The following is a 10,127-nucleotide window of genomic DNA, read 5'->3' on the forward strand; positions in this document are numbered from 1 at the left end:
AACAGAATAGATCTGTGAAGATTACTGTATATCCTTACTGACCAATACCATACAAGATTAGATTAATTTTTTTAGAACTGAAATTGTTGATGGCAATTGCCTGTCTAATTTCCCCCTAAACAATGCTAAAATGCAACATGATTTATCTTTTCTTCTCTGTAAGATGCTTGTTCACAAATGTGTAGAGAAATAATTGACTTAACCTATTTTGACATAACATTTTTATGAGATTTTCCTCAGGAATATTTCCACTAGTGAAGAATTTGCAGCTATAATTTTATGAAGACTCTTCCACTGTCTTCAAATACTGATTCTGAACAATATCTAAGAAAAAATCCTCTGAAGCTGCATCTATAACAGGGGTAGGGAACCTATGGCACAGGTGGTGAAGGTGGCATACAAGCTGATTTGCAGCGGCACTCACACTGCCCGAGTCCTGGTCACAGGTATGAGGGGTTCTACATTTTAATTTAATTTTAAATGAAGCTTCTTAAACATTTGAAACCCTATTAACTTTACATACAACCATAGTTTAGTTATATATTATAGACTTCTAGAAAGAGACCTTCTAAAAAGGTTAAAATATATTACTGGCAAGTAAAGCCTTAAATTAGAGTGAATAAATGAAGACTCGGCACCCCACTTCTGAAAGGTTGCCGACCCCTGGTCTATAATATCTCAGTGTGTGTTCAGTGCCATGCTCCATGCAGAATATTTGACCTGAGATCAGGTATAGAAATTCCAAAAGACTGAAGGAGTATTAATGTTGTAGTAGTAGCTAAAAAGGACAGGTGGAATGACCTGGGAAACTATATGCTGGTTAGTCTGACATCAAACCTGGGCAACATAATGGAAATACTAATAAGGGATCAGCTGATAAAGAATTAAAGATTACACTTCTATCTTTAGTAGGCTAGCTCTTATCAAGCTCGTGTAGGTGGATCTCCTTGAGCTGGAAACTATATCTCCAGGTGGAAGTGTAGATGTACCTTATTCTTTTGTAAGGTTTTTGACCTAGTACCATATGACATTCTGATTTGAAAAACAACAAAACCTCTAAATATCAATAGAGAGCACATCTTAAATAGGTTAAGAACTTCCTAACTGACAACTACTTTGAGATCTGCCAATAGGAAATCACAGTTAATGGGGGTGTATCATAAGCATAATTCCTAATTCTGAACCTTAGAGTTCAAAATGTGGGTGCCTGCCTGAAACCTCCAAGCTTAATTACCAGCTTGGATCTGATAGCGCTGCCACCAGCCAAAAATTTCCAGTGTTTGGCTCACTCTGGTCTCCCCAAAACCTTCCCTGGGGAACCCCAAGACTCAGATGCCCTGAGTACTATAAACAAAGAAATAACCCCCTCGCCTTTCTTCTCTTTACTTTCCCCCAGGTTCCCTCGTGGGGTACCCGGAATTTCATTTTACTTAACACTCTTGATTACAAACAGAGAGGGCAATTTAGCTTCCACCCCTTCTTATTTTCCCCTCCCCGTCTTCCTGAGAGAAGACCATGAATCATGCCAGGATTCTATCCCCAAGTATAGCAAATCTCAGAAACAAGGTATTTAAAGAAACTTTCTTAAAGATAAGACCGAATTAAAAATGGTCTCTGTTTCAAATAGACAATATACCAGAGTCAATTGCTGTTAAAGAAACATATGATAACAGCCTTATTCTCAAAAAGAAATACATTTAACATCTCCGCAACTACACAATGTAATACAAAAACATAATACCTATTGTTTTTCTACCTTTGTAGCTCACAACTGGAAATGATGTTAGAGCTGAAGATGACAACCCTCTCATCAGGAGACATAGACAGGCACACACCCACACATTCCCTCTCGTGAGCTTTTAAAAATCTTGTTTCCTGATTGGTCCTCTGGTCAGGTGTTTGGTTCCCTTTGTTAACCCTTTACAGGTGAAAGAAACATTAACCCGTAGCTATCTGTTTATGACAGGGTGTTTCTAGCTGGGTTCTGTAGGGATCAGTACTATGCTTGATGCTAATCAAGTAAATATAATATCACTGATATTTCCAGATGACAAAAAGTTTGGCAGAGTGGTAAACAAGATCAGGGCAATCACAAGAGTGATCTGGAGTGCTTGGTAACCTGGATCAATTCAAACCTAGTGTGTCTTTAATGCAACAAAATATGAAGTCCTACATCTCATAGTAAGCAATGCAGGCCCAGCCTAAAGAATAAAGATCTGTATCTTGAAAACCAGGAGCTCTGAAAAAAGATCTAGGGGTCACAGTGAGCAAACAACTCAATATGAGCTTCCATGCAACTCTGTGTCCTCTTCCTTCCCCCCTCTCCAAAAAGCTAATGTGGCTATTGATTGTATAAACAGAGGAATAGTGAGTAAAAACAAATAGGGTGTGGTGTGTGTTTTTTAATCTCTGTATAGAGCATTGATGAGAATACTTTCCACTTAATGTTTAAAAAAAATTGGAAAGGGTGCAGAGAAGAGCCACAAAAATGATTTGAGGAGTAGATTAAAATGTTACATAGTGAAAGACTTAAAGAGCCCAATTTGTTTTGTTCATCTAAAAGATGAATTTGCTTTGATAAGTTTACCTTCATAAGGAGAAAACCCTGTGTATTAAATGGCTCTTTAATCTAATCTACCAGAGAGAGAAGCATAGCAAGCATGGCTGGAAGCTGAAGTCAGTCAAATTCACATTGTAAATTAGGCACCCCATTCTACCAGTGAGAGTGATTTACCATTTGAACAAAGTACCAAAGGAAGTGGTATGTGTTCTCTCTTGGTCTTCAGGTCAGGTCTGGAAGCTATGATTCAGCCAAACACAAGCTATTGGGCTCAATAATGGATAACTGGTTGAAATGCAATGACCTATTTTATACAGGAGGTCAGACTAGATGATTCCTTCTGGGCTTAAACACTCTGAATCTCTGAAAGGTAACCCCTCAATTTAAGCAATGTAACAGATCAAAGTATATTTTTTTGTCCCAATCTCCGCTTCTGTGCACAGACTTTAGGGATGATAAAACATGTTTATTTTTGTTTATGTTTCACCCCTGATATTTTTCAATAGTACTACTAATTTCTACAGAGCATTTATTGATTTCCTTTAGTATAATTTTTATTGAGTGGATAAGGGGATGACAAATCAACAAGACACAATTCTGCTGTGTGGGAATGGGGGGAATCCAAATCAGTGGGTGTGGACAGTCTATGTGATTATGGTACTGCCTGTGGGTTCCCTGCATCCTGTTGTGAAGAAGGTGTTGGTAATGAAGTGCTCTGCAGTATTTTCCCAGCTCTGGGGATGGAACTATTTTCTCTGCCTTAGTAATGATACTATATAGCCCAAGGTTCAATGTGCTTTAGTAACAGTGGTGGGAACTACCAATTATGGTCTACAAACTGTTACATATGGGGAGAACTTCCTTGTTCCTGACAGAGTCCCTCTGCCATGCCATCGGGCTATTTTGGTACTGAATTGGGAGAATGAGGCAAACAGAAAAGGCGGCTGGGCTATTATCCTATTCTATATTTCCTTACAGAATAAAACTTTGTTTCTGGTGATTTGCTTAAGTGGGTCTGCTCTGAGGTGGATGCACACAATTTAGAAAACATTTGGAAATCTCAGGCTCAGTCCCCCAAAGTTGTGTAACGGCCACAAGGCAAATTTGCCCTATGTTGAACAACCCAATACTGGAATGGTGAGCAGGGGAGGACATTACACTAACATTGTCCATTCCACATGTAAAGGAGCATTAAATACATCCCTTTGTCACATCCTATTTCATTGATACCTTCATCTCAGCACTGAATCCCTTTCAGACTGCAGTATAACATTTTGGATTATTAATTATTACTGGCTGTGCTAGTGTTTCTGCAGGTGTTCCCTATAAATAAAGGCAATTAAATATTATTGCACACATTAGGCAAAGTGATATTCACATGCCTGTATTTTGTGTGGAATGTAAAAAGTACTGTAAAGTAAATAGTGTAATATAAATGATCACATTGCATGGCTTGTTATAATACTGGTTTGTTTTTAAACATCTTTCCCCTTTAAAAGAAATTCATTAAATTTCCATAACTGGAATGAGACTATCACCCTTGTTGAGATTTAATACCTAGCTAACAAATTTGTACAGTTTTTGTTATCATAGTCGTGCCCCCCCCCCCCCGCAATCTTTCACAAATAATTGAAGTAAATGTGAGAGGTTTTGGAGAACCATCTGTCATGTGTGGTATTACATCCTCAATTCAGACGGAAAAGTGGGCTTGTGATAAACAAGTAGGCAGTTTAGGAACATAAAGTGCTTAAACCTATGAAGAAAACAGCTTCCCTTCTCTCCCCACAACCAAACTGGTTAGTATAATATAATCACTTCCAGCATTTCAGTCTTCGTTTTTTGACAGAATTGTCACCAACTAGAGTAAATAAAATAGGCAAGGACAGAAAAAGCTCTCAGCTCTGTTTATTAATAGTCAGTAGCAGAACCTTTATAATGGCTTCAAGGTTTCCATTGGGAAAGTGAATGTTACACTCAGAATTTGGATTAAAAGTGAAACACTGAATGCAGCTGTAATGTTGCACTCTATATGATTCTTTGAAAATATGCTAATGAGTGTGAATATAATGTAACTGGAATATGCTTCATGCAAAAGGTTTCTTGTAAGGAATCATTACAAAGCTTATAATCTACTGAGTGTGGTCATCCTCTTTGTATAAACGTATCACTCCTGTATCTGGAACTAGAAATATGACTCTGAGGTCTTATTGTAGTTATGCAAAGTGTGGACCCTTAATGGTGGTTTGGAATCTTGATGGCTCCCATTAACCAGGATAACTGACTGTGGATGGCTCTGTTTGCTTGCAGGCCTTCCTGTGAGTCAGGCTGGGAGGAATGAGGACTTGAAGTCTTACAGTGACATGTGATCATGTCACCTGAACTGGAATCCATCTTTAACCTGGTGTTTTCCATTTAGAAGGAGGGGTTGGAACCCAGAGAGGGACAAAGGATTCCCACCTTGTGCAAAGCTATATGAGGGGGTGGAACAGGACAAAGGGGGCTGCAATCATGAGAAATCCCTTAGCTACTGACTGTACTGGGGGAAGGACTGGGCCCAGACTGGAAGGTGTCCAGTCTGTGGCAGAAGCTTATTGAAACTTCTCTGAGGGTGAGATTTTATCTGTATTCAGTTTTCATACTGCATTAGGTTTCGACTTGCGTGTTTTGTTTTATTTTGTTTGGTAATTTACTTTGTTCTGTCTGTCATCACTTCAAACCACTTAAATACTTTTTGTATTAAGTAAAAAGTAGTTTTATTAAATATATACTTTATGTTAATTAACAATACCCGGAGGGGCAAACAGCTGTGCATCTCTCTCTATCAGTGTTATAGAGGGTGAACAATTTATGAGTTTACTCTGTATAAGCTTTATACAGGGTGAAATGGATTTACTTGGGGGTTTGGACCCCACTGGAGTTGGGCTTCTGAGTGTTAAAGACAAGAACACTTCTTAAGCTGCTTTCAGTTAAGCCTGCAGTTTGTGGGATGTGGATCAGACCTGGGTCTGTGTTTGTAGCCGGCAAGTGTGTCTGGCACAACCAGGCAGGGTTCTGGAGTCCCAAGCGGGGAGCGAAGGCAGGGGCAGAAGCAATCTTGGCACATCAGTTGGCAGCCCCAAGGGGGTTTCTGTGAGGCAACCCATCACAGTAGCTTCCATAGTGAGTACAAGTCCCCCCTCCCTTCCCACACACACACTTTTGGATATGTGTTCCACAGTATTAATAAAAAAAAAAAAGTGCAGGTGTCAATGTGTCAAAGTAAGAATCCATTTTGCTGATAGTAATTGGCATGAAGCATACTCCAGGTAATTACAATGATTCAGATATACTGAATACACAGTGCTTAAGGTTTTGGATCAACTGTAAACAGTTTTGTTGTTGTTTTGGGTTTTTTTTAAAAAAAGATTATAAAGTGATGTTTACATTCAAGAAAATAATGAAATTCTTGCCTGAATCATACTTTCTATAACTGGTTTCTAATGTCATGTCCAGAGCAGCCAGTCTGAACTTTAAGTTTTGCAGGTTAGGACTTGGCTTTCATATAGCACTGCTGGTCCTAAAACTCAAAAGAAGATCACACATTAAAGGGGGATCCCATGATATTTCAGAAATGGGTAGTGGCACCTATACCACCACACCCCTCCTGCAGCTAGCTTAGATGGTATTGCTTGGGTTTCTCTGTTCCCCCTATCTCTGACAGCCATATTGGCCATTTGAGACTGTTGGATGCTGGAACAAATTAAAGAAACCTTCAGAGTTTTTTGGATAACACTACAGGACTGGCCCATCTGACAGTCAGCCCAAGACTGGGTGAATGCATATGTGGATTTGAGGTTTAAAGTCATATTTGCATCCTCACTGAGTTCCTTTGTAGAGTTTTCACATGCACCTGAGAATCTTGATCTTCATCTGCAGATTTCAAAGACGTTTTCAAAGGAAGGGAAAGATTGTTATCCCCATTTTGCATATAGGTGACATCTGGTGAAAAGCAAAACTCTCATTTACTTCACAGGAGTCAGGATTTCACCCCAGCACTCCTGACTCCCAGTTCAGTGACTATCCACTGGGTCATGCTCCTTCCTCCGCAAAGTATCTAGAAAACTTTACCCTTTATATGAGCCTCTAAGTCTGGATTAAATAGCTGAGCTTTTTATGCTCACAGTTGTAGTGCTTACAAACTCGCCTTAGATACTTAAATAACATCACAAGTGCTGCGGTAAGGTAATCTCTGTATTCAGTATAGGTAATACTTCACAATCCTTATGTAAGATTATCTAGCTATAGAAGAGGGTTTTTTGTGTGAACAAGTACAGCCACTTCCATTTTAAGTTCACTTCTGTAATGACTGAATTATTTTACCTATTTGTGAAACACATTAAGACATCAAATGCAGTGTGTATGTATTGTGTGAATACAAAGGTGCAATTAGCAGATAGACAATTATATCACAAAGGTATATGTGACATTCCATGACTGCAGTATTTGGATGATGGGCATCTGAAGAAATCATGAAAATCAAACTGATTCTTCTCTGTTCCTTATATCCTGCCAGTTCCTACATGTAGAATTCACTTTTGTAATAATATCAGTAATAGATCCACTACCACATTGATTTGGGCACGTATAGAATATGGTCATAAACTTATTATGGTCTCCATTTACCAACCCCAGATTTTCTGTTTCTGAAAGTCCTTAATTTTTGTACATATCTGGAGTGTTTGGCCAAATCCTCAGCTGCAGTCCAGCTGCTTTATCGCACTCTACTAGTGTGAAATGATTCTAAAGCTGGTGTAACTAGCCATGGGAAGATTGTTACCCCTCCTGCTGACAGCATAGGGATAATGACAGGGAGGAGGAAGGAATTATGGCTTTGGTTTCCCTAATCCCTCTAGCAACCCTTGGGACCATTGGTAGATTGTGCTAATTGGACTGTATTAACTGTCTGCTCTAATTTAGGCCAGTTAAGTGTCTGGGGTTCAGGTAAAGACAAAAATAGCTTAAAATCACCTTGGTATGTGCTTCTTGAGTTGCACTGGACACTTCACAGCCATGTTCAAAGACTGGAGGCTAAGACTTTTCACAGCTGTAGGAAATGCTTGTAGATATACTGGTTAACTTAACAACTCTTATTTCTTCTGCAAAAAATATGCCACCTCTAAGTCGCAACCTCAACTTGGCAAACTAATGTGCTCCTCATGTTTCTTTAATGAACAGGTGAAGTTAACACATGCAGGAAAGGATTGTTAAATTAAATATTCAGCATTCACTTTCCAGTTGATTTCTTCTGTTGAGTGCGTTATATCTATATCAAACCATGATTGTATCACTTTTTTTGTTCCTATTTAGTGTATTTTTTCCTATAAAATCTTCCACACGTACGGCAATAGTTGGAATCTATTTCAAGCGAGCATAATCCAACAGTGGGTTTACTCATAACAGTCACAATTCCAAAGCATTGGCCAATATAGGAAGTAATAGTGTCAGAGAGCGATGCTCTTACCCTATTTTGAAATAAAAATTGTAAATTGGCCTACAGTCCTATGGCCACTTGGAATGCCTATATAAAAGACATTCATTTTTTGAAATGCTACCTTTTTTACCTATCCAATGTCCTTTTCTCTTATATTGCCATCTTTCATGGCATTTTTCCACAGTGGGATCCATTTTTTTTCTTTAGTGAAAGATAAATAGGACATAAGTTCACTATTTTTCATTGTATAAGATGTGCTTGTCATATTTTCTTGGTGTAAGTACATACATTTAATATATAAAATTGACACTACTTGTCTTCTAAAGAGAGCTCACCAATCTTTTCATTTGCTGCTTCAGCCATTCCCCTAGGCAGAAGCTTGAGTAAATCAACAAGCTTTTCACCATGCCCTGATTATCCATAAATATGGACTTTGTCTGACTAATGGTGGGTGTGAGGCTCAGTCAATGGCCCTCCAATGCAAGAGTTTTGTCACTGGACACCAAAACAGAAATTGAGGGGTTGGTGGTGAGAGCAGATCACCTAACTTCTCCTTTTAGGAGAGAAGCAGTTTCTGAGATAGTTATAAGGGATTTATAACTCCAAGCCACAACATGATGTGTTGAACATTTATCGTGTGTCTGGTTCTGTTCCTTTGTAATGATGCTACTTTTAGAACACTGCCACCAAAAAATGGCTTTCACACAGTACATAATATTTTCCAACTTCCCCTACCTGCTGTATTTTCAGTGATCTGGTGTACTGAGTGAGTATTTCATCAGGAATTAAAAATCAGGTCCAAATACAGGAGAAGCTTACTACATGTCTCTGTATACATCTAATTTTAAATTTAAAATGTGCAATCTGATTCTTGTTCAGCCCATACAGTAAAAACGCTCTCCAGGCAAGTCCATATAACTGCCAAAGAAATAAAAACCAATTGACTTCTTTATTTATTAAGGCTTCATTTTAGGCCCAGGAAATTTTAGTAAAAGTCATGTACAGGTCATGGTTAGGAAACAAAAATTCACAGCCCATGACCTGTACTATATACTCCTATATACAGCCCCCGAGCCAGCTGCATCGGCTGCTGCAGAAGTCACAGCACTTATGGAAAGTCATGGCATCAGTGACAGACAGAGATACAGCCTTATTTATGATTCCTCTTAGCTATTAACAGCCCTGCAAGTTTATTTTAGCTTTTTTCTGCTTTCCCAAAGATGGAACTGACAATTCCTAACCCTATTCTATTACAAATCATAACAGCAGAAAATTAATGCTGTTCAGTGCAGGCCTTATGTAATCTATAGTATGTAATTTCAGTGTTAATTGGCTAGGAGCTCCTACATACGCTACTCCTAGGGGAATTCTGCAACAAAAAATTAAGCTCTGTGCAGAATATTTTCAAACCTGCAAAATTCTGCATATTTTGTCAAAATAACACAATATAATTACACCAGTTTCAGTTATTTTTGGTCATTTATTTCAAAATATCTTTCAGCAAGTATGTCTGTAACAATACAGACAACAAAAAAGTCAGGAAATTTTTTTGACAAATTCTTTACTAGTCATATTAATACAGAACTCTGAGTAATAATACATGTAAACTAGAATACAGAACCATATTTCTTGCACCTTTCCAAAGCATTGCAAAGCCTTGGCATTGGGGTAATTGAGGAGCTGAGCGAGATGAATTTGAGAGCTTAGGGAACAAAAGTTTATTAATAAAAATTAATACAAAAGTATCTTTTAATGTACTGAAAACTCTGCACAAAAGCACAGTGGAAGGGAAATAAGTAAGCTGAGCTAGAACCAATACTGAATGGTTGAGAAAAGTGACCAACAGGTCAGAGCCAAAATATGTGGAGGGATTCTCAGAGTGTGTAGGTTAACTATGACACATTTCTTGAGTGGAAATGTTTATGTATCCATAATTTGACTTCACTGGTGATACACCACAGCTGAATATGGCTCAGTATCTTTAAAATAGTTGGAATTTGGGAAGTGTGTGGGAGGACTAATGATGAGATATATTTGGGAAAGAATACAAGAAACTAATACAGAGGAGAAAGTAGTAGATATCTCTATAGAGTTCCA

Source organism: Chelonoidis abingdonii, chromosome 10 (genome assembly GCF_003597395.2).
Source record: "Chelonoidis abingdonii isolate Lonesome George chromosome 10, CheloAbing_2.0, whole genome shotgun sequence".
Taxonomy (NCBI): Eukaryota; Metazoa; Chordata; order Testudines; family Testudinidae; genus Chelonoidis; species Chelonoidis abingdonii.